The sequence below is a fragment of the Lineus longissimus genome, chromosome 6 (genome assembly GCF_910592395.1).
Source record: "Lineus longissimus chromosome 6, tnLinLong1.2, whole genome shotgun sequence".
NCBI classification, from domain to species: domain Eukaryota; kingdom Metazoa; phylum Nemertea; class Pilidiophora; order Heteronemertea; family Lineidae; genus Lineus; species Lineus longissimus.
The window spans coordinates 9179018-9205693 of NC_088313.1; the positions used below are offsets into that span (position 1 = coordinate 9179018).

The window sequence follows — 26676 nt, forward strand, 5'->3', positions numbered from 1 at the left end:
TAAAGATGCTTTCCCAATGCTTGACTGGTCTGGCAAGAGGCATTGCCAGGAAAACGTGACGTCATTTTGGCCATTCTTCTTACCGCACGCCCTCTCTCTCCGTAAAAGTTCCTGACATGGTGTGAAGTGGGAGGGCGCACAATTGGAACCACACTGCCGCGATGTTAATAGTTTCTATTTATAGAATTCAGCGGCAGAGATTTTAGGCACGGAAAAAGTGGATTAACTCGACTAATCTCAATGGATTTTACCCAGGAATGTTTTCAAGGCGAGAGAAACATCTGATTTAAGTACTGCGCTTATTAGATTTCATGTTCAGGCCGAAGATTGGCCTAAAACGTGGACGAAAAGAGTGCATTATCGAGTGTTGGAGAGGTCACGTGATTGGACAAGAAACTTTTAGCTGTCAACATCAATGGCTATAATAAATATACTCCTACAGAATAGTAGAACTAATAGAACTAATTTCCGAAGTTTCCAATAGTTTGAACACAAATCAAAACATCGCCCATCAGCTGGACTCAGATCTGCATAAATTACGATAAATAATGAAGTCGTCGCTTCAATTTCGCAAAGAAAGTTGACTCCATTCGAAGGTTGTTTTGACCAAATTCTGTTGAACTCATCGTTGTGAGGGCATTTGAACACATTCTCGTTGATCTTTTCTATAAACGTGTAAAGTTTCGTACCAAAATACGTTTCCGTAAAGGCTTAAAAAGAAAATTTGTCACTTACAAAATCATCGCGCCGGTAGAAATAAAAAGGTCACCGCCATTTTCTTGATGATAGTACTCCAGGTAACCGGCGGGAAATTTAAAGCGGGGTCATCCGGGGTCAAACAACAGTTTTGCTCACTACCGCCAACTGGTGATATATATCCACACTAATCTATTTTATATCAAAACTTCTGTATCATGAAGACCTTTTCAACTTTATTTCGAGCTTTTATCTGCTGGAATAGAGCGTCAAAAAATTGTTTTTTCATTTACGCATTTTGCCCCCTGGGGAGCTGAATTTGAGACGAATCGCCCAAATTTTTTTCCGAAAGCAACATTTTCTGCGGTGTTTATAAGCAAGACTAGATTTGAAGTGCCTCGGTTGTATGATTACAAAATGCCCAACTTTGCCTACAGATGGATGGATGGATGGAAGGATGGCAGGATGGGTGGAAGGACGGACACCAATCGAATAGCTATTTGACTAGCTCCGCTGACTTTGTCAGCTGAGCTAAAAAAAATCGGGCCCTCCAGATTCCCCCAAAATGGCCAAAGGGCTCCAAAGTTGACAATTTTTTTCTTTATAATTTGCAAATCTCTAACCTGGAAATTGTGTTGGGTCCCGAAATTAGATTCAAGAAAAACCAAACTTTGAAGAAATCGGCCCAATAGTTTTTGCACAGCGACCCAAAGGGCAGTCAGTGACATTTACTTATGAATCCGACTATAGGCCTATTATAAACTATAAAAGCACTGATGACAGCTGTGCTACACTTTCATCATTATCATCATCTACTTTAGTCAACCAGCTCAGATGACCTTTCTTGGGGCAGTGATCGGTAACGGTGAACTCCTTCCGACCCAACCATGCCAACAGGCAAATGTTTGCATTCGTGTCTCCGTGTATCATGGATTCATGTGTATACTAACACCGTTGTTGTGTTGACACACTGACTGACTCCGACTGTGTACATTTCTACAGCGACGAAAAACGATCACAAAAATGGTTCGTGACATGTTTAAAAAAATTAAAGCAAGTGTTTTTAGTAGAGGTTTACCTAATGAGTAGCGTCTGGGTGATTATAAACAATTAACTTGTGTTTAAAAGCCCACATTGTAATGAAAGGTTCCGGCTTGACGCTAATCTCCACTGACGGCAGCCGCCATTTTGCCATACTCTCGAAACTTTGGGATCGTCAAATGCAATGGAAATCACATAATTTCTGACACACACTGCTACAATTCATCATTTTATTGTTCTTTCACAGTATTATTACGCCACCCCGATTCGCAAGGCAGCTTGTACCAACTGGCTCTGCATTGACTATCCCCATTCCAAGCCGAAGAACAGTGTGACAAGTTTCTCATTTTACCTTCCAATCACAGTCAAAGTTTTCTAAAACAACCGGCAATGAGGACAAACTAATAATCTCAAACCAATCACAAGAATGTAATCAACACATACGACCTCATCCGAAGAGCGGATGATTAAGTTTTAGCATTGATTCAAGGTGATTTAATTCCTTCTTCGTCTCGCTTCAAATTCATAAAATGGCTGTCTTCCATACTTGTAGTATGCAGATCTAGTGGCGCAGTACAACACTGCGCATCTGGGATACCCCAACGGATTGCCTCGAACCGCGAAATTCAAAACTGCTGGCAATGTGCCAACTGACATTTTTGCACAATACCGCCACCTAGTGATATGAAACGAAATTAATCTATTTAATATCGAAACCTCTATATCATGCCGACCTCTTAAACTTCATTTCAAACTTCAATCTGCTGGAATAAAGAAAATGGGCTTTTTTAACCTTGACCTACTTATACCTGAATAGTAGGTCACACTGACCTAAATCTGTGTCAACATGTAGAGATGCCCAATAGGTGTCTACATATCAAATTTAGAGCGTCTATGACCAATAGCAAAAAAACGTGCCATGATCAAAGAAATTTTAGAGTTCGACCTCTGTGACCTTGAAATGAAGGTCAAATCAAAAACCCGTGTGATATGTGATGTAACTTTATTAGATACACCCACCATAAAATTTTCATCGCTCTAGCTATAACCATAAGCTTCAAAATGACAAAAATAGGTTTTCAAAGAGCACCCCCTATATGGCAGACCAGCAGTCAAATTGCGCTGATTTTCATTCTGAAGGAAGGTCTTGCCTAGGGGTACCCACACACCAAGTATGAACTTTCTGGGTCAAGCGGTTAAGAAACGTGCCACGATTTTGTCAAAAGTTAACGACGGACGACGACGACGACGACGGACGCCAGACGCCGCGGTATCGTATTAACTCACCTGACAGGTGAGCTAAAAAGTTAGTTCACTGAATTCCTCCAAATAAGTGAGTTTTGTGTAGTATCAGTGAATTTTTTGTACAGCATTGTATGCCTCTGTTTGTAAGCAAACCCTTGCCTTGGATTGGACTACTTTCATGATATTTTGAATGCTTTTGGTGATGATTTGATGTAAAGGGGTACACCGTTCGTGGGGCTTGTCCTTTAAGGCCCGCCATCGTGCACCTAAAATGGCAAGAAGGCGCGCAATAATACACCCACTTTGCAAAAGACAATTTGAAATTTGGCGTGCCTCCAACTTTCCTCACATGACCACTCGACTAAAATGGTGGAGCGCAAAGCCAAAATAGACTCACCAAAATCGGTGTTTTGTTGTCTTTTGACATGTAACCGCCCGATTCCTTGTCTCATTGTTTATATGGGCAGTAATCATCCCTAACTGATTCATTCTAAGACTTTTATAACACATTGTTGTTACACGCTGGCATATTTTTTCGCATTATCGCAATGAAAAGATCGCGAATACACACGCCGCTACATTGATCGATGATTCATGCAAATGTGTTCAGGTCATGCAGGTTCGTGCTTTCTGAATGGCTCAGATCAGTGTGACGTCATAGACTTGTGCCATATTTAGGGTTGTTGATAAACATTGACACGGCCAAGTCACAATATTCACTTACTTATTTTTGTGGAAAAAATGGTGCACCTACCTCTTTCTAGGTGTCCAAAAAGATTTGTGCACCGAGCATGTTTTAGGTGCACCTGCATTTTTCAAGCAAATCACAACTCCTGCATTTGTAATCTTACTTGTGGTCCAATTAAATAATGAAAAGGCCAGGGGCCATTGTGCTCACCAGTATTTAGGTAACGACTTAATTGACAATGGACCTTGAAAAGTAGGTCAAATCAAAAACTGTATAATATGTAATAATGTATATCAAAAACAAATCAAATCACTAATTTAAGTGAGATATCACACTTTTTGTGCTTTCAGTTTTGGCCCCCTGGTGGCCAAGTCAAGAATCATATCAGACCAAAATTTGCTGTCAGTGATCATCTGACCTAGGGGGTCATGCATAAAAACTCTCAAGGTCATAGCCCTACCAGTTAAGAAACATGCCACATGCAGTTGCACTCAAACGGCAAATTTACGCCATTTGACCTCTTTGACCTTGAAAAGCAAGTCAAATCAAAAATACGTATGATATGTGATATATCCTTGCTAGGAGGACCTACCATAAAAATGTTATCAAAAACAAATCACTAATAAGTGAGATATCACACTATTTATGCTTTGGCCCCCTGGTGGCCAAGTAAAGAATCAGAGCGGACCGAAATTCAGTGTCAAAGGTCATCTGACCTAGGGGGTCATGCATACAAAGTTTTGAGTCCATAGCCCCATCGGTTAAGAAACGTGTCACTGTTTTTGAATACGACGGACGACGACGACGGACGACAGACACTGCGGTGTTGTATAGACTCACCGTACCGGTGAGCCAAAAATCCACTAATACACACTGCCGTAAGTGCAGTTATTATTAAATTTGGTATTCATAGTATTTGTATATCAGTCTACACAACGGCAATGTTGAAATTTGTATTTAGTTCCGGTACGTGTTTGTGCAACTGGAATTTTTTTAATTCAATTACAAATTCAAATCTTTAAAGAACGGTGTAGGCCTTTAAAACATTACTTTTCTATCATGGTTAACTTACGCTGCTGTGAAAAGGCCTTTTCAAAATAGTGGAAATTTATTTTCGCATATGGTTTATTGCAAGCAATTCATCGTGTTTCAGAATAGGCACAGAAATAGGAAATGGTACAGTACCACTTTTTGAGTTTTCCCCCCATTCAATGATTGCGCTAAATACAGCAAGCCAAAACGCATGACTGGTCACTGCGAAAACAAACTTCTTTGAATTGTCAATAATGTTGTTGAACCACAGTGGGTTAATATTCTCCATGATGTAAGAGTGTTATATACTAAGTGCTGAAACTTAGCTGACTCGAGTTTCAAAGCGTGAAATTTGAGCGACTTCAACCGGCAGACAGTGCATGCATAAACTCCAAAAATAGCATCGCAAAGCGAGCATAACCCCTCAGCCTATTAAGGTTGAAGGTGAGATAATGGTGAAGTTGGCTTAGTGGAGTGGCTAGTTTGCATATGGAAATTAAAATTGTGGAAACCTATTTTGAGGATGTGAGCGTGGCGGCCATATTGAATTCGAATCGCGCTGATTTTCGAAAGGAATTTCCCCTTACAAAACTGCATTAGGCCTACACCCACTAAAAATTGATTCCATCCTCCAAGCCGTTCTCCTCGAAATTGACGGAAACCGATTTCAAGCATGTTGCCCTGGTGACCATATTGAGAATCAGAACGAGCCGGTTTTCGAAAGGAACCTTCCTCTAGTCACCGCCAACGAACATAGCAAAAATGAATTTGATCGGACGAACGGTTCTCCTCAAAATTGACGGAAACCGATTTCAAGCATGTTGCCCTGGTGACCATATTGAGAATCGGAACAAGCCCGTTTTTGAAAGGAACTTTCCTCTAGTCACCCCCAATGTACATACCAAAAATTGAATTCATTGTCAAAACCCTTTTCCTAGAAATCGACGGAAACCAAGTAGCAGATGCCCGCCCGGACGGACGGCGCACTAGACGACAATACCCCTCTAGCCCATTTGGGCTGAGGGGTAAAAACTATTCTCTAACAAGCTACTTACTCTCAAGTTACTCTTTATATATCCATTAAGACCATTGTACTCCAAACTGGATCAGTCATTAAAAGCGCCATTATCTGGTTTCGAAATGGCGAAAAGCAAGGTCATCTGACTTGAACACAGCATTCTGTGATGTCACAATTAACGAAAAATAGACCCCAAATTGGATCGGAAACATTTCATTACCCAAACCAGAAACTTATGGCGAGAAATTTGCCAACCCTAGCTGTTTCTGCCCAACTGTGCAATAACTCGATTAACCTCTAACCTCACCCGCCTATATAAGTACTAGTCTTTGTTTCGTGAATGGTTAGAGTCGATGTTCGCATGCACAATGTTGGGCAGTCCGCAAGTATTTCGATTGTTCTAGAACTCAGATTTAGAAACGAACCTTGGCAAGTTGGTCCATTCGCTGCTGATGTCGCGACAATAGACATTCATTCACATGATTCCAAAGAACCGAAAGAGAGCGTGCATTATCTATTTCGGAACCTCAATGCGTATTCTTTGGTCGTTCGGGATAATGTGCGCTTTTGATGACTATCAAATTTTGTGATCCAATTTGGAGTACAACTGCAATGGTCTGAATGGATAGCCTACATGAGGAGTCACTTGAGAGCAAGTAGCTTAGTATAGAACCTTTTACACCAGGCGGAGGAAGTCATTGTTGGCCCAAACCAACCCAAATATAGGCACAACAAACCAAAGATCATGTGGTGTGCGACCTGAGGGTCTTTTGTTTGCTGCTTGTTCACTGTGGCCAACAGTGGCTTCCTCCGCCTGGTGTGAGGGTGTCTATAGAATAGTTTTTTGAGTTTATGCATGCACGGTAAAATCGCTCAAATTTCAAGCTTGGAAACTAATGCTGGCCAAGTTTCAGCACTTAGTATAACACTCTTACATCATGATCTTACTTTTGGTTTATTGTGACATCACAGCAGGCTATGTCCACATCGGATCTTACAAGATGTTGTACGGTAGCTTATTGCTATTTTGTTACATCGATGATGCTAATTGGGTGGTTCGGTTTTTTGTGAGCTTTTAATGACCATTTGTGGTCCGATTTGGAGTTCAACGGATACATGAGGAGTAACTTGAGAGTAAGTAGCTCGGTATATATAGTTTGGGAATTTCGCATGCATGCATGCACTGTCTGCCTGTTGAAGTCGCTCAAATTTCATGATTTGAGAGTCACATGGTCAAGGCGACCAATTTTCCTTACTTTATATATTGGAACTGATCGACCAGTAGTCTTAAAACTTAAGACGATAAAAGAAAAAAATACTTCAAAGAAGCTTTCTTTTACCGTCTTAACTCTCTCATCAGCGGCCATTACTCAGAAAAAACGTATTCGTATCAAGTACGTAATAAACACAGTGCATGCGCTTAAGGCCAGAGTCCTCTATTAAAACATGTGTACATTACGTGTACATTGTTGTGCATAGGTTTTGGTAAAAAAAATACTCATTGGACCAATCAATCTGCACAAAATTTTATATGTGTCAAGAAGAACCCTTTGCCAATAGCATAATAAAGTTTTAAAAAATTCCAATACCGATTGCCTGAGAAAAAAAGATTTCCGTACACCATATCCATCAAAACGTCACTGGCGCATTGATATGGCCCTGTCAAAGTACAAGTTCTAAACTGACCAGTGAGACCACATTTTCTTAAATATATTATCAAAAAGCATATTTCTGTGATGGCCTGACTCTGTAGATTAAGAATCAACCACAGATTGAGAATTAATTCCACTTTGGTCCATCCCAGCTATGTATTTACCACAACTTGACATTTTGATAAGCTCTATGTGACTGTGCCACACTTCCGGTCGTGGATGAATACAGGTCTCTGCCCTACTAGGCCAGAGTCCTCTATTAAAACATGTGTACATTACGTGTACATTGTTGTGCATAGGTTTTGGTAAAAAAAATACTCATTGGACCAATCAATCTGCACAAAATTTTATATGTGTCAAGAAGAACCCTTTGCCAATAGCAAAATAAAGTTTTAAAAAATTTCCAATACCGATTGCCTGAGAAAAAAAGATTTCCGTACACCATATCCATCAAAACGTCACTGGCGCATTGATATGGCCCTGTCAAAGTACAAGTTCTAAACTGACCAGTGAGACCACATTTTCTTAAATATATTATCAAAAAGCATATTTCTGTGATGGCCTGACTCTGTAGATTAAGAATCAACCACAGATTGAGAATTAATTCCACTTTGGTCCATCCCAGCTATGTATTTACCACAACTTGACATTTTGATAAGCTCTATGTGACTGTGCCACACTTCCGGTCGTGGATGAATACAGGTCTCTGCCCTTAAACCACAACATGAATTGCTTTTAAAACACTACCATGTTAACAAGTACCTTAGCGGTTGATGAAAAACATATTTTAAAGCCAAATCGATAGACGGAAATTAGTTAAAATCTCGAGTGAATTTGGAGGCCGTTTCGAAACCAACTTGATTTCGAAGACGGCTCGTTTCAGACAGTCTAAAAATAGGTTAAGAGATTACATCTCCTCGCAAAAACATGTCATTGCGATTGCATGTTACATGTATAAACTGCCGACAACAACGTCAAAACCTCGTCAAAATTACTGTGACAAAAAAAGAGCATTAAGATTCATTTTCTTATCTTTCTGAAATTACAAAAGAATATTATCAATCACCAATGGAATGACCCTATTGAGAAATTTGATGTAATTTTTGTTTTTATTTAATCGTTATCGGTCACCTCCTCACATATTGCTGCCAGGGGTGAAAGACTTCGGTAAAGGTGAGGAGGGTGCGTAAGAAAGCAGGAATGGACCGAAACAGACCAAACCGGGCCGGAACGGAGTTAAAATTTGCCGAAACGGAGCTTCTAGTGTTTTTAAATGGCATCTATAGTCAAGATAGGGCCCCTGAATTATAAATTATGTTCATATAATGAAGATTAGACTTCTTTTCCATGATAGCCCCTAAATATTTAATGAGGACTAAATTTACTTTCACGCAGAGCTGAAGTGACGTCATCAGTTCTTGTGCAGTATAAGCGCCGTCTGCTACTGGAATCGACCAAATCGGGCAATATCATCAATATGAATATCACGATGGAAAAGAAGTCTGATCTTCATTATATGAACATAATTTATAATTCAGGGGCCCTATCTTGCCTATAGATGCCATTTAAAACCACGAGAAGCTCCGTTTCGGCAAATTTTAACTCCGTTCCGGCCCGTTTTGGTTCGTTTCGGTCCGTTCCTGCTTTCTTATGAACCGGGTGAGGAGATTGATAACTGCACGTGACAATAATATTGACGGTGGAAGATGCCGGCTTTGCGATTTTCTCGTCAATAGTGTCCAAATATGACTTTATTTCTTAGTTGATTTCGAATTTGGTGCATATAAACACTGTACAGCTACATAAAGAATACATTAATTTGGTAGATTATGCAGATACATGTTCACTTTTTATAAAATTTGCAGTTTTTCCGGGTTCTTTGATATGCAAATGCACATTTCCACGTGCTTTCATCTACGCGGTATTTCTGATATCCTTGCATCAACGTATATATGGCGTAAATCCGATTGTCTCAGCCAATATACGTCCATGGTTCATTCGACTAATCATGGAGGTATTATTAATAATACGAGACAAGACCACTAATGAATATTCATAGGTTGGAGGGTCGAGGCCTATCTATTAGACGAGTGCATGTTTTTTACTCTCAAGTACATATTTGGAGAGGTATTGAAAAAATATTTGCTGTGGCAAGTCTACAGATATAAATAAATTGTTTGGTAAAAAAAATAATTTTGAATTTTGACAACCTGGCCATAGGGGGGGGGGTGGTTCAAATTTGGAGTGAAAATGGCCGAAATGGGTAAAAATGTCCACTTGTGTCAAACTTGTCAATTTTTAAAAAAATTTCCGTGGTCAATCACCAATTTCCATCGCACCAGTTACTCGCAAGACTAACCCGTATATCATATCCGAATTTCAGTTTCACTACCTGACGCATTCTTTGATGGCGGGCATTTTAAATAACTGGAAATGGCTTGGAAAATCAATTGTGGTCTTGTCTCATACCTATGGACTAGCCTAGGCCTAATCGACATGTATTGTACTACATATTATTTTCATATCAACTCGTGATCTACACGAACATAATGAAAGTAGAAACTGTACTAAAGAAGCACTCAAAACAATCGTAAAACTAAAAGTCAACCAAAATTATCTGGAAGGTAACCTCTGCATTCTGCTTTTGCTGCAGTATCGTTCCTCCTTTGGTTTGTTTTTGTAAAAACACATCGCACGTGGGATTGTCGCTTGTGCAAATAACAACATTGTCGGAATGGGCAATAACAATTTTAGCCTCGTACAATTAAGCCCCGCGTGGTGGCGCTGAGGCGGCCGCTGTATCCAATCTGCGATGGTGACTTTTGAACACCCACTTTCCAGGTTTTCCCGATAGTGGCGCCACTGTCTAATCGTGAACAATGTAACAGTCGTTGTAGTATTATATGCACCGAGCATATCCGTGAGTTATATGAAAAAAGTATTCCACTAAAAAAGATGTAGGCTACTTTGGCATAAAGAATTCAGTCACAAAATATCCAACTTTTATCGCCGTTTTAAGAATTTCATTATGTTCGCTCTCCAAGATACTTTTTTAAATGCTTTAAATACTTTTTTAAATGTTTACTTATTCGTATCTTGCATGTATTGTATTCTTTATGCCAAAATACATCCTTTATCTAAATATTTTTTAATATAACTCACGGATGATCGGTGCATACTACAACGACTGTTTGACTTTTCGTATTATTACTCACGCTTAGACAGTGGCGCCTTTATCGGGAAAAGTAGGCAAGTGGGTGTGCATTGAGATTTCACGGGGAATGAAATTAGGGAGTTTTCACGAAGCCACCGAAACGTCAACGCGAACGTCTATCCCACTGTCTGACCTCCTCATAACGATGTCGAACAAAAGGATAGGCGTTCGCGTTGGCGTTCCGAGAACTTTTCGAAAACTCCCTATCGTAAACAAACGCACGTGCGCAGTTCAATGGTCAACAAATGCACGTTGGTGATTGCGGACTTGGTTTTTCCCCGGTTTTTTAAAGGGTTTCTTAAAGGGGGACTATTGGTAGGAGCTAGGGATGAAATTGGTTGTATTCATTTTACGAATGATATGTGCAGTTTAGGCTTTATCATCATCATCATCATTCATCATCATTTAGGCGATGTGGTCCAGAAATTGGGCCTTTGCCTCGAGTTTTTTTGTTGGCGCATGGTCTTGCAATAGAGACACAAAAAATAAAAAATAAGATAAAAATGATTTATTGAATTTAGTCTTATGTTGTCACGAAAAACGGTCCTAGATACTTATCGTTAGGGCAGATTTCGTTAACACACAAGTTACAGATGTAAGCCTGAACTCAGGTTTTGGTGCGAGTGCATTTTTTGTTTATTTACATGTGTTGGATTTGCCAAGTTCGCCATGAGCATCCAAAAACATACCTATTTACGAAAATGTTGTTAGATGGATCTCTCGTTTTTTCCTTTCTGGGCATGTCCGCCTTGTTCTCTTGTTTATCACACAGTTAGTCCTGATATGTAGAGGTACCTCAAAAAGGATGTTCACTCTGTTCTCTGTTGATACGAATGGATAAATTTGGTTAGGAGTGCGAGGAAGAATGAGTTGATTTTATTTTTAACAGCATGACGAATCAGAAAGGCACGGCCGATTTCGGATTTGGCTGAAAAATAAGTAGTTGTTTGTGATATGATTGTATTACTGAATAGTACGGTAATGATGATATTACGGTGTTATTTACAACATTAACACTGCCATTTACAAACTCATGCCGGACGCTGCACAAAAACAAAGTTTTAGGGTTATGGATTTAATCGCAAGGTTATGACGGTTTTTACAGCAGCGAGGCAGATTGCCGAGCGCTAGCATCTGAATTTTCTGTAATAAAAAGAGAGAGGATCTATGAGTACGGTAGGGAAAAGATTTGATTATAGATGAAGGTTTGAGATTTGTTGCAACACATCATCGGGAGAAGAGCAGAAGTCTGTATAGAGTTTTCCAGTGGATTACTGCTATAAGGCTGTTTGGTAGTGATGGGGTAAACGATGATCCTGGGTTATGGAAAGGATTAAACATTATTTCGAATCTTCTCATGAAGCACAGCTCGGAGGGGTCGAAGGGCGAATTGGACGATCTGTCTTGCGTTGTTTCCGGGTATAAGCGATGGTATCTGACCAGTTCTAGAATAGCGTAAGAATTGTGTAGCCCTGGGGAAAGGAAAATTAGGATTAACATTTGATTTACTAGAAAGGCCCATCTTGAGGTATCGTCGGCCCTCACCAGGCAGTTCGAATGTCTAAGATTTCTCCCGATGATACTTCCACACTGGACCCTACACTCAAAACAGGCAGAGGGGCCTCTGGTGAACCATGGAAGGTGGTTGCATAACATATGGCGCTTCAGCCTGGTAGTGGTAAGGGGGAAGACTGGACAGCTGCTGCCAACTATGCTCCCAATGGTGACCAGTCTCGCCCCTGGACGCGGTAGTGGATGTTGTGGACATATCTTTCGTCTTCGTTGGTTTGGTCATCATTATTGGGGCAGCTCAAAAAACAACACAAACGTAGAAATTCCCTTGATTATAGAGATTTACTGAAAATACAAATAAAGACAAGTAAATGCAAGTACAGCATCAACATGTGAAATAATAGCCAACAAGTACAGAAAATAAACACTAGAAAGACCAAAGACCAGCGAAAAGAAAAAGACCTAACGTCTCCTATACGTTTTTACAATAAATTCCCCCACCACATCTAAAGTACATTATTGTTTGTAAACAAACCAGGTGACAAAAAGCCAGAGCTGGGAATTCCCAAAAATTTGCATGATAATGAGGGAAATCCCAAGGAAAACCCCCATGTAAATTAACATATCAAGGGACCACATGATCTGCAGGGCTGCCTGAGAACGTGGGCACTGGAAAGGGGTTTAGGGCTGCACAGAGAGGCACAAGAATCCTTCCTGCAGACCGTTTATACATAAATCATATTAAAAGAAGGGTTCTATACATGTTATTTAAGCTTACCAAACGATTTGTGTGCTGATAAGGGGAGCTACCCCAAGGAAAATCATAACTTGAAACTGGTAAAACAAGAAATGAATGAGTTAGAAGAAAGCAAAATGGTGGAGATCTAAAAAGGAGGCTAAAAAGGGTCCACACGAGCAAAGGGGTTCAGACAAGTAACAAACAGGGCTCATTAAAAAGGGGTTTACAAGGCGGGAAATTTAAACTCCAGAGAAACAAGGAAAATGGCCACAACGATCATCTTAGCCAGGTTGGTTGTCTTGCTCCTCATTGTCGCTACTCTCTTCCTGAGTAGTACCTGTTCCACTCCTCTCTTCCTCAGTGGTTCCTTCGGGTTCTGTACTTTCTACCGCCGTTGTTCCTTCCTCCTCGGAGGCAGTGGTACCCTCTGATATACTTTCCGTGTCTGAGTAGTCAAAAGTTGAATCCATAATGGGCTGCTTATCCATCTGGAAGATAAATTTGTAATTTACTGGGAAAAAGAACATTTTAATATATATGATCTCTATACTTGTACTTGTATGTTTCTGTTGTTTACCACTTGTATTCGTGTATGTTTCTTCCGCTTTGTGTCCAAAATTTATCCTACCTAGACTTAGCTATTTAGACTGGGGGCCATCACTATTCCAAGCTTTCACAATCCTGTAGGTAAAGAAATGCCCCCGATGTTGATAGCGTGCTCTAAGCGGAGCTAATTTGAGCAGAGTATGGAATTTCCAACATCAGTCCATGGGCGATCTTGCACATCGTGATTAAATCTCCCCTTAAACGTCTGTGTCGTAGGGATGGCAGATCCAATACTCTAAGTCTCTGCTCGTAGTCCAGGTGGCGAATGTTTTTTAACAGTCTAGCGGCTCTTCTTTGCACTTTTTCTGATGTATTTTGACCTGCTTTTGTTCTCTTTTAGGACGTTACCCTCTTCATCGTTCAAGGATGGAACGCCCTGTGGCGTCTTTGTTTTTGACTTGTAGTACGAGCAAAATGCCTTTGGAATTTTTCTACTTTCTTGGGCAATTTTCCTTTCAAAGTTTCTTTTGCCTTTCGGATAGATTTTGATGCCTTGTTTCTGGTATTTATATATTCTTGGTAATCGCAACCTTCTCCTTATTGCAGGTATCTACGGTATGCCTTGTTGTAACTGTCTCCATCCACGTTCCCGATCAATGAACCAATAACCAGTGTGGTTCCGAATATGCTGAACGCTTTATTGACCTAAAAATTGAACGTAAACTGAAATAAAATAACACGAACATTGTCAGACAAAGTTAAACTGGTAATTCAAATCAAAGTTTCCATTCTGTCCTGAATCTCTCACAATCGATGAGGATGAATTAAGTCCTTATGTTAGGAAGAAATTTATGAACTTCATGGTAACATTACCATTTGGCAGTGTTTGAAATTAGAGAAGAAGAATGTCATGAAGCATCTTTTGAATGTTACTCACCAAAACAAATAACCATAAAATCTATTACTTTGAAATCGATATCCTTTTATTCTTTGTGGGGCCTGATTCACAAAGCACTCTTAGATTTCCGATCTCAGATCACTCTAAGAGCACTCATAGGGTGAACATACGTGAAAGGTTAGGGAACCCTAAGTGTTATTCATGAAGCTATCTAAGTATTATCTAAGCAATTGCTTACGCAAAGTGAATGAATAAGTCCTGAGTGAACACACGTAGCTTGCTATAGCAAACTTTAAAACGTCTCTCGTGATGAAAGGGTAAGGTATTTTTGCTCATTGCATTGCATGTTTATACACAATCGTGACAGACGGTCTAAGGGTTTGCATGGCAGTACAGAAGACTTCTACGTGGCATTCCAACGGCGTTTCCCAATTACAATGGCCCAAAAACTCCCTAGAAAAACCAATTTCTCTCCGAAAGAAATCGACAAACTCACTGACCTGGTGCAACAGCATAACAAAGTGATTTCAAGCAAATTCAGATTTGATTACTTTGTGTTACATGAACTTTGGTGTGTTATGAAACTTAAAATACCGCGCGCACAGGGAGCGCAGGGAGAGCAGACTTGAGCATGAATTGATACCATAGAGTCAGTGAGAGAAATATTCAGAACAATTTCCAACACTCGGACATGTGCCACATTGAATCTAACTGCCCTAGTTAGAAAGCCTGAATCCATTACGAAACCGCATGTTTGTCAGACCATAGGCCCCTGAATGCTAATTAGCGGGACTATCGGGCTAAACAATGGGATTAGCTAGGAAATAATATTATAGGCCTATAGAGTTAAAAAACTAAAGGTAGGCAAGCGAGGACCAGATGTGAAGCGAGAGACACCTCCACTTCGGAACTCTCGTACGACCAGAAAACGCCGAGAAACGGAATATTTTTTGCTCACCACGCCATCTATAACACTCCAATTTTTAATCCCATGCCTTCTGTCAGCCATCAATCGCATATTAACAACATTGTCGGCATCGTTTGATGGTGGTGAAAGCGAATAAATTTAGAAAACTCTCCGCCGACCATCCCCCTCCTTGGTAAGCGTGGTGAGCAAAAAATATTCCGTTTCTCGGCGTTTTCTGGTCGTACGAGAGGTCCGAAGTGGAGGTGTCTCTCGCTTCAAATCTGGTCCTCGCTTGCCTACCTTTAGTTTTTTAAGGCCTATAATATTATTTCCTAGCACATCCCATTGTTTAGCCCGATAATCCCGCTAATTAGCATTCAGGGGCCTATGATCAGACATCGCCTGTAATTCAGCGATGGGGAAATAGAGGGCAGGAGCTGCAGTGAAATCATCTTACCGGAATGCTATTCAAAATGCTAAAATGTAAATTTTGTCTTCACACTGAAATTGACCAATTAGGCGTCGGTTGCATGGAAAAAGTAGTACTAATACGTCTTTATACAGTAGTAGTAGTAGTAGAGAGTGTTTATTGCTGACCCTTTCGAATTACATACATTCCTTTCAGGAGTCTTAACGTTTAAATTACAGACAGGTTGAGTGGATATAATGAATACAATGTTATGTGAGTTACAGTTTGTGATAGAAGTGGTAGAGTTTATGATGATTACTTTTGAGCAAATATCAACAACAATCAAACAAGAAAACAATCAAAATATTTACAGTAGCATAAAATAATGGGGTCACATGTTTGAAAATTACCTGAGAAGATTAGAGGTACATTGACCGCTGACAACAGTGTATTACTGATGGTGGACAATTGTAATTAGTTGCGTTGAGTAGGCAGATACAATATTTACAAGTGAGTTGTATGCGATTAGATTACACGATATGAAGTAGGATGGTAGATATATTCATGGCATGTTAATGCAATGTTATTAGTATGCTTGCAGGATCCGGTTTGGGTCCAGGTCCTGTAACTATAGCTTGCCACCTGAGACTAAGTTAGCCTCATATACCGGTAATTAGTCCAGAGTGTTTATAGTCTAAAAAGTCTGCCAATTGGTGTGTTGTGCAGTGGGTTTTTGGGATGTAGCGGCATCTTAGTCTGAACTGCGTTTGCCATTGTCTTAATGTCTGTGGCGCGTTTATTGCTCGAGATATAGTTCATTCCGAGTTTGTGTATGCGGTACTTCGGAGTTTCTATTGAAAGTTTATCCTTGACAAATGAGCAGTTCATTGTGAGTGGGATGCCGTAGGCGATTTTGTATGCCCTTCATACGTAAGGATTCAAGGCGGTCGAAGTGATGGTTACTCATCATGATCATAGCGGTAGGTGCGTATTCCATAATTGGACGTATCATAGAATTGTATATTCCAATCGTGACACTGGGGGAGCTCGGGGGTGGTCGTAGTTGCCCGCAATTACTTTAAGTAGGCACACGCGTTTACGTACTCTGTCGTACTCTGTCGTATATTATATGTTTGAAATGAGCTGACATACTGAGTTTGCTGTCCATCGTAACACCAAGGTTTTTGACGGTCTTTGCTGGATTTATGCGTTGGTTTTGGACGGTTACATGCACTGAGTGGAAAAGTTTTTTTCTTAGAGAAGGTGATGAATTGGGTCTTTTCTGCGTTGTAGGTCGTGCGCCAGACGTTGCTCCAGTCAGCGATTTCGTCATTCTGCAGTTGTAGTTTCTCTTGTGCTATGTAGTGCTGGCGATGAGCGGACCAGGCAGACAGATCGTCAGCGTACTGTTCTTGACCGTTCTGACGAGCAGGGCCCGGAGGGGAGGGGAGGTCGTTCACCCATAGTAGAAAGAGTGTTGGCGATAGGACGCTGCCCTGTGGCGTGCCTGCAGGGAGCACTAGCGGATCACTTTTCGATTGGCCAACTTTGTATTGAGTGGAGCGGGTCGTGAGAAAGCTTTGGATTAGGCGTATGGTCCCGAGGGATAGTTTCGTGTGAGTCCGAAGTTTGTAGAGCAGGCCGTCATGCCAAACTTTATCAAATGCTTTTTCAACATCGTAGAAAGCCGCGAGGACTACGTTGTTCTGGTTGATGTGGCGAGAGGTTTGCTGCATGAGTCGGGTGATTGCATCGGCTGTACTGCGGCCTTTGCGGTAGCCAGACTGGTGTTCGTTGAGTTTGTTGGACTCTTCTAGGTAGTTGCGTAGGCGGGTGTTGATAATCCGTTCGAAGGTTTTCCCAAGGGCCGGTAACAATGTTATTGGTCGGTAATTCTTTGGGCTCGAGTGGTTTTTGTTCGGTTTGGGGAGAAGGATCGTGGTTCCCTTTTTCCAGGGGTCGGGAAAGTATTGAATGTCCAGACAGGTTTCATAAATGTTCGATAGATATCGTAATGCGTTTATCGGCAGATTCTTTATATGCGAGTAGTACAGACCGTCAGCACCGGGGGCTGTGTTACGTGTATGTTTGATACTAGCCATGATATCCTCAGGCGTAACATTGGTGCTGAATTCCGTAATTTTCGTATGGGTGCGCGTATTAAGAGTGTTAATGAAATCATCTACTGCGTGATTAATGGTATTCGAACCAGGCCTTGCCACGGGAACACTATGAATTTCTTTTATAGTTCAAAGAAACATGACGTCTGTTCGTCCGGGGTTTTGTACACCTTGTTGTTGTAAGATAGAGGCTGGGCGGCGTGTGATTGTCCTGATTTCATTATTTTTCGAACCGAGGGCCAGAATGTTTCCGGAGTTTTGGGCGAAATGTTATTCCATTTGTTTGTGAGTGTGTCCTCACGGTAAGTGGCAATGTCTTTCTTGATTTGTCGGTTCAATTCGTTGATGCGTGATTTTTTTAATGCGAGTTGGTTTGTTGTAGAATGATCTGGTGATACGGCGTTTTTCCTTAATCAGGTTAACGATGCATGGCGGAAACGGAGGTTTTTCCCTGCGTGTTGTACGGGGAACATGGTGTATATTCGCGGCTTGTATAATGTCTGTTAGTGTGGCGATAGCTCGGTCAATGGAAGTACGATCCTTATTTACGACGGGATCTTTTGATCAATTTCATTACGATATTCCGACCAGTTGGCATCGGCGAAACGAGGTTTAGGTTTATAGTCCGGGATTGGAATAAAGTCCGTGGTGGCGATAGTTGCAAGAATTGGGCAGTGATCACTGGTAATAGGATCAAGGGCTTTAAAGTCTGAAATCCACGGGAAGGTGTGGTGGGTGCCGATGACGAAGTCGATGACGGATGGGGGGTCCGGATTGACAGTTTTTTGAGAGAAGCGCGTGGGTAGGCCCGGGTTTGCACTGTAGACTAAGTTGTCGTCGTACAGCTGGTTGAGTACAATCCCGTTTGGATTTATTTTCGTATCTCCGAAAGTGGTGTGTCGAGCGTTTAGGTCCCCAACTAGTAGGCTGTTAGGATGGTTCGTGAGTTCGGTGTGTAGAAAGTCTCGCTGTAGTTTGTTATCCGGAGAGTATAGTGATATGAGGCGAAGTGGTTTTTTAGCAGCGTATACGTTAACAATGATACATTCGCTTGGGAAGTATGCGGGAGTGTCCGTTATACGTTCCGACGTTAAATCTGATTTGACGAAGAGGGAGGTGCCTCGTGATTGACCGGGTATTCGAGGGATGTGGAAACCTTTGTAGCCTGCATAACTGATTGGGTAGCTATTGTCTCTGAGTGTTTCCTGAATGTTGATTATATCTGGATTGAGTTCGTGCACAAGTAGGTCAATGTCAGCTTTTGCAGTGGTGAAACCCTGGCAGTTCGCATGCAGGATTTTGAGAGATCTATTGTTCGTGGAGGTCATGTTGATGTGATAGTGACGTAGGTCGAGTAGTTATTCGTATATTGGCTTGACGTTATGATGTTAGTCCAGTGATCATAATTACAGCGTAGATTCGTTCTTATGATGCTGCATTAATTCGAGTTGGTCGACGACTTGCGTGGATGGTGTGATTTCGGCGTGGTGGTAGGCATTTGTTTGGCATGACTTGAGGGAAGAGTTGGTGACTGAGTGCGGCTCATCTTCACGGCTGATTGGTGGCGTCGGCGTGGATCAACTGGGGGAGAGCTGGCACTTCTTTTGTTGGTATCTTTATCGGTCGGGGCCGGCTTGGCTTGTAGGTAGGTATCAACTTCGGTGAGGACTAATGGGCGGAGCAGGGTTATCATCGAGTTTGCGAATCTGTCAGCAAAGCTGTCGAGTTGAGTGCGGAGTTCTTCGGCGAGGTGAGATTTAGTGACCAGTTGGTTTTTAATAGCGTCTCGGTTGGCTTCGATTTCGGTTTGTTGCTTTTCCAGTTGTTTGCGAATAGCTACGATTTCACGGTGTACAGTTTGATCAGTGTTAATTGATGAGATAGGTCCTGGTTTGTTATTGTCCTGGTGGGTAGGTGGAGCGTAGCGATTTACCACAGATTTAATCCGGATATGTTTGTTTTTCTCGGCTAGTTTGGACAGCCATGTCGGGCATTTGGAGCTAGACGATTCGTGATTACCAGAGCAGTTAGCGCACCTAACATCCGAGGTGCAGATTGCGTCGGTTGAATGTTCTTGTGCGCATTTATGACACCGCGGTGGTTTCTGGCATGTCGACTGGTGGTGATCGTATTCTTGACAGTTAAAACAGCGAAGTGGGAGATGGCGTTTTTTGGGAGTCTCAACGGGAAAAGATAGTGCCCCAAGAGTTAGGCATCCGCGTTCGAGATACTGTTGAGCGTCTGCAGTGTCTTGTAGCGTGAGTCGGATGAGGGAGGTAGGCTTTCCCGTTTTACTTGATATAATTCGTTTAGCCGCCGTTGCGTTGACTGAGTGTTCTTTGAGGTGTGCGATGAATTCTTCATCTTTTATATCGGGGTCGACTGACTTAACGATGATTGAAGAGGTCTTGTGATTTTTCTCCGATCGAGTAGGCGGCTCAAGTGTGGCCCCCGGAATGATAGTGTCTCTGAAGTTCTTGAGCGCAGAGTTGACATCTTGCTCGGTCTGGAAGTTTATTCTGAAGAGTTTCGAGTGGATCTGTGTTATACGAACAATTCTCAAGCGTGGAAGACTGTCGGGGAGCTTTTTCATGATCGTGAGCGTAGACATGGGCGTCTCGAGTTTAAGGAATGCAGTCGCACTAAGTCTAAACTCCGGCAGACGGTTTGGACTTGTTTTTGGTGGGCTATTGGTGGCCCTACTTTGGATCGGCTGGGATCCTGGTGATTTGGGCTGCGCCATTACGTGAGACGTATCTTTAGTATACAACGATGGACGGATGGATGATGATGAATGAATGTCTTTATACAGGTGGGGGGGGGGGGGGGGGAGAGGATATTTTGAAGGGCGGCTAGCATAAAGCCATGTTCAGCCCTGCATGTGGAGAAGGTTTAACTTTGAAGATTGGAAGTAGTACAGTCTGGCCAGTGGCAAGGAGGCAAAAGGCTTGGTGTGTCAATGTATGTATAAGCAATTTGTAAATGTGCGTATTTGCATTGAAGTCTTTCCCCATTGTGTAATATGTTGTATTTACTTTGTGGTTTGTTATGGTAGTGTTTGGCTGTTTTTTGTTTTTTTTTAATTTACTTTTTTTTTAAATTTAAATTTAAATTTGATAATACCACTGAGAGATGTAATAGGCTGTGTGAATGATGATTGCATTGGTGTATTGTATTTACTTTGTGGTTTGTTATTGTAGTGTTTGGCTGTGTTTATGTAACGGATTGTGTAATGTATACAGTGGTGACCAGTAACCGGCAAACGAATGCACTCCTCGTCCCCACTGAGAGATGTAATAGGCTGTCGAAGTCGAAGGTGAATCCGTCAACGCCGCCACCATGTGCGACATTGCCAAGGTCAAGGACGATATCGAAGATCTTCGTCTCGAACTAAAAGAAGAAATTAAAACAGAACTCTCAACGCTCGACGCTAAACTGCATAAAACAGTGGAATCAGCATTCGCCAAGCACGTCCTCCCAGCACTATCTCAAATCAGAGAACTAAAGGAATTCCAGAAAAACACAACATCCGCCCTAGAAGCCATCATGGAGCACATGGGGATTGGTAAACGCAAAGAAACATCCACAGAAACTCCCAAAGCAACAACATCATCAAGAAACCCCACACCCAACCCGGCCAAGCGACCCGCACAGAGATCCCCAGATATAACATCATCAAGGAGCAAACAAGCAAAACTAAACGTCTCAAGCAAAGCCACTGCTAACTTCACCAAGGCCCCATCCAAGTAAACTACATCAACTCATATCACAACACCAACTCATATCACAACACCTACACCAAACAGAAGCTAATACATCATGAAGGACTCGATTAGTCTTCTCCACCTCAACTGCCAGGGATTCTCAACAGCGAAACCCGATGTGGACCTACTCATCCAGAAACACGAACCAGATATCGTCAGCCTCCAGGATACACGGCGACAAGGTCCATCCCAACCACAGTACCAGGGATACACCGCCCACCACGTACCAAGAAACTACAACGGCGAAGCTGGGACAACACTCCTCGTCAAATCAAATATTCCAGCCAGACGTCTCACTGGTACAGACATACCATCAAACTACCCTCCAAACTGCATCACTGTAGATCTCCTCATATCCAAACCAACACCATTACGCATCATAACACACTATGCCCAAGAGGCTAAACTCCCATACAGCTTCCTCAGCACACAACTCACAAACCACCCAAATACAGTTCTCACTGGCGACCTTAATGCCCGCCATCCTACATTCGGTGATAGCACAGTCAACCAAAATGGCCGCTACCTCAACTATCTCCACTCGGATAACATCATCCACAGCGTCAACCCAGGTCAAGCCACCAGGTACTCACAATGTGACAAGCAAATCGCATCAGTGCTTGATTTCATCATTGGGACAAACGATACCTACCCACGTGTAACGGATTTCAAGGTTCTGGATCCAGTTGCCAGTGATCATCGTCCAATACTTGCAAACATCACCACAGCCCCCTTCAAGCCGAGCGCCACCTACAAACCAAAGCCAAGATTCGACAAAGCAGACTAGGATGCCTACAAACGCGAGGTCTCAGAAAGAATCCGATCACTTCCACCTGTCAACCAAACCAGATACTCAGTTGATGCTTCAATTCGCTCACTCACAGACATCATCAAAGCCGCGGACAAAAACCACATCCCAAAGACGTCCCAACGCCGTCGACAACCTATCCCAGCCCACATTGTCAAGCTCATCAAAGAACGCAAAGATCTCAAACGAAGGTTCCAACTACATCACGATAGAGCCCTAAAGAAACGTATCAACCAACTCAGATCCCTCATTTCACGACGAAATTAACAAATATCGATAAATCACAGAAGAAAATCGCTGGAAAAATCTCACACACAAAAACCCTCAAACTTTCTGGAACACAGTCCGTAAATTCATGAAAAAGGAACAACACCCACCAACTCAAACTCTACATCACAACAACAATACATTCACCAAACCAGAGGAACAGTCCAACTGCTTCTATGACCTCTACAAAGATATACACAGCATCCCAGATCCAAGGCCGGGCTCAGAACAACTCAACCAGGATGTCCAGATGTTCATCAACTCGCTGAACACAACAAGAGCTGAACACTGCAAGATAACGGAATTCAGCACCACGGTTACTCCAGCAGACGTTCTGACAGCCATCAAAAGCACGCGAAATACAGCACCGGGCGAAGATGGTCTCTACTACTCGCACATCAAAAATCTGCCGCTAGATGCACTACGCTTCCTCGCTCAAATATATCAAACATGCATACAAACACAATATTTCCCAACACTGTGGAAACAAGGCACAACCATCCTCCTACCAAAACCAAACAAAGACCACTCAAACCCTAAGAACTATCGTCCAATCACACTCCTCCCGGCATTAGGCAAAACACTGGAACGCATAATAAACATCAGGCTCCGACAACACCTGGAGGACAATGGTAAACTAAATGAATATCAATCGGGATACCGCAACGGCCGCAGCACAGCAGATCCAATCAGGAGATTCCTACAACATGCCAGTCATCACATCCACCGCGGAAACACCGTCATGGCTGCGTTTTATGACGTAGAAAAGGCTTTTGACAAAGTCTGGCACGATGGCCTAATTCATAAACTACGCGCAAACGAAAATTTCTCCACTGGTCTAATACGTCTCCTCAGAAACTTTCTCACAAATCGGTCAACTAGATTCAGAGTAGGACAACATCATAGTGCTAGACTCCCAATTCCAGCCGGGACACCTCAGGGAAGTGTTCTCTCACCTACGCTATTTCTTCTCTGGGTCAATGACATTCCATCACCACCGCCAGGAAACAACGGTCAGGAACAATACGCCGACGATTTAACCGCATGGGCCGCTCATAAATGTGGCCGATATTTCCGGCCAGTGGCCAAATTAGCAGGCATACAGGCACCTGCAAGCACATAGAATTAAGGATAAGCAAGGAATAATGTTATAGTAGAGTGATAAACTCAAGGAATGGCTTTTAATGACGGAATGACGGAATATATTTACAATTTACAGAACACGAATATGTACATACCTGCAAGCACATAGAATTAAGGATAAGCAAGGAATAATGTTATAGTAGAGTGATAAACTCAAGGAATGGCACTGGGCCACACCAAACATTCACTTAAATAGGTATAAGTATATATATATTATGTAATGATTAAAGGTATTAAAGAGCATTAAAACTAGTGTATTGAAAAAGGCAAGACCAGCTTGTGCTGCCATCTGCAATGGGCAGCACAACTATTAAAGACATTAACCCATTCTCCCACATAAAGAATACTTCGCCGCTAGGGACATGCTCCAAGAACAAAACGATCAAATCGCCGTCTGGAGTGACCTATGGAGGACTACATACAACGCCGCTAAAACGCAATTCATCGCTATATCAAAACGTGAACTCCAAAATCCATACGCCGCCTACATCTACGTCCGCAACGTGCGCATTAATGCTACAGACACTGTCATCGCCCTCGGCATCACCATAGACAAGAGGCTCACCATGAGACCACACTTCAAGCTGATGTACGACCGAGTCTGCAAACGCATTCCACTCCTGAAAGCCATCGCCGGTTCATACTACAAGCCACGCGCGCCACCTGAGATAACTCTACGTGATTATAAAACTATGATCAGGCCAATCATGGAGTATTGTCCAACTGCACTAACTTTCTTCGATAACGACGAGTACGGCAGGCTTGAAAACCTACGAACTAGGAGTTATAAAATCGCATACGGTATCCCAAAATCATTTCACAGTCGATACGTCGCAGATTCTATGCCAACAAACGAAACGCCAAGGGCCCGAATCGAACATCTCGCCAAAAAGTACGTGAATAACAACAAACGCGCGCCGTCAATTCAAGCCCTCATCAATCAAGCTAAAGACAGACTTCCATTCAAACTCCGCGATCCACTGCGCCATACACCAATTGGAAAAGCACTACTCATGGATTAAAAAATAGCACTCATTTCAGGGAAACTGGTTGATTGGATTGTTGCCAGTCACCAGGTTAATCCTTTCATCACACCAATGCAATCGTCATTCACACACAGCCTATTACATCTCTCAGTGGGGACGAGGAGTGCATTCGTTTGCCGGTTACTGGTCACCACTGCATACATTACACAATCCGTTACGTAAACACAGCCAAACACTACAATAACAAACCACAAAGTAAATACAACACACCAATGCAATCATCATTCACACAGCCTATTACATCTCTCAGTGGTATTATAAAAAAAAAAATACAAAAAAAAAATACAAAAAATACAAAAAAAACCACAGCCAAACACTACCATAACAAACCACAAAGTAAATACAACATATTACACAATGGGGAAAGACTTCAATGCAAATACGCACATTTACAAATTGCTTATACATACATACATTGACACACCGAGCCCTTTGCCTCCTTGCCACTGTCCAGACTGTACTACTTCCAATCTTCAAAGTTAAACCTTCTCCACATGCAGGGCTGAACATGGCTTTATGCTAGCCGCCCTTCAAAATATCCTCCCCCCCCCCCCCCCCCCCCCCACCGCATTATTCGTCACTGATTCATCATGGCACCAAAAGTATCGAGCAAGGAAAGCAAGAAGACGGCCTCTAAGGCCAAGGCCCAGCGATCTGGGGACAAGAAGCGAAGGAGGAGGAGGAAAGAGAGCTACAGCATCTACATCTACAAAGTGCTAAAGCAAGTCCACCCCGACACCGGTATCTCGAGCAAGGCGATGTCCATCATGAACAGTTTCGTGAATGATATCTTTGAGAGACATCCATCATTGCTTGTCTGGGTGCCAATGGTGTCGGATAACGTAGAAGATAGGGACTGATTAGACGAACTTGTCAGGGCTAACGTATGATCCCGAAGGTAGGGGTGTTTTTACCCAAATTGCCTTTATTATGAGTTTGCGACCTAAAAAAACGTCTCCGTACTCCAGAAACATGATGTGGGGAAATGTGTCTGATAACACACTGCTTGGATGAAACGGTCTAATATTTCACGTGCTGATGCTCAGACGTGAATTTCAGGGTCCATTTGAGTATCGTTGACATTCCCTACCCACTAAGAAAAGGGGTATATATCTCTCGGCATTCCCAAACTGCATTTTGAAGACTGAAAATAGCACTCGAAAACACGATTCTTTACTTCCCGTCAATTCACGGCTTTCGGACTATGGCCACCTTATAGGGCATCGGAACGATACCGTGCACCTCATTTTTCAAGTTCCCAGCCTTTTTAAAAATGGTGTTTTTCTGGTCAAAACTCTATTTTCATGAGCGCACTGACATAGAACAGGATGCCGGGCCTCTGTTATGTTATGTTTTGGTTCGGCATTTTTTGGTACAGAGGGCCCAGCCTGGCGATCCGTTTCCACTAAAGTATTTAGGCCCCTGCCAGTCACTTCGGGGGTTTAAAAAAACATCAAATGTGTTATCCGACTGTGTGTCATCAAATATTCCCAATTCAATTAATCATGTTCCAGTGAAATAAAATGAGCGGGAATAAAAGGGATGCAAAAAGTGGCCTAAAACAATGTTGATCTCTGGAATAATTATGTTTTGCACCAGAGGTCATGAAGCTACTAAAGATTGTTGTTATCCGACATGTGGTCAAAATTATATTCCCGTCTCAATTTGTCTTTTCACAGTATTTTTCATATTCACTTTCATTAGTGTTCCCCGAATAGCACGGCTTTGAAAGAGCGTCAGATGGGGCCCCTGCTCTCAAATTAGCACGTCTCGAGCACTCTTAGAACTGTCAAGTTTTTGCAAAACAACGTGAAAATTGTCACCACCACCGGGCCTTAGTCGCCGTCTTTAGAGACTTCGAACTAGGGATTTTTTGTCAGATGCGCAATGCACAGGCATTGCATACCTGCACCGATTTTTAGCCCTACTTC

At 42.2% G+C, this 26676-nt stretch overlaps 1 long non-coding RNA gene across 1 annotated transcript in view; it reads right to left on the reverse strand.

Moving 5' to 3' along the window:
* Nucleotides 1–10080, reverse strand: part of LOC135489344 (uncharacterized) — a 28873-nt gene extending 18793 nt beyond the window's left edge. Inside the window, exon 1 of the long non-coding RNA XR_010447136.1 lies at nt 10002–10080. This is a non-coding gene — a long non-coding RNA (uncharacterized LOC135489344). The remainder of the gene's footprint in view (nt 1–10001) is intronic.
* Between the last annotated feature and the right edge of the window lie 16596 nt (nt 10081–26676).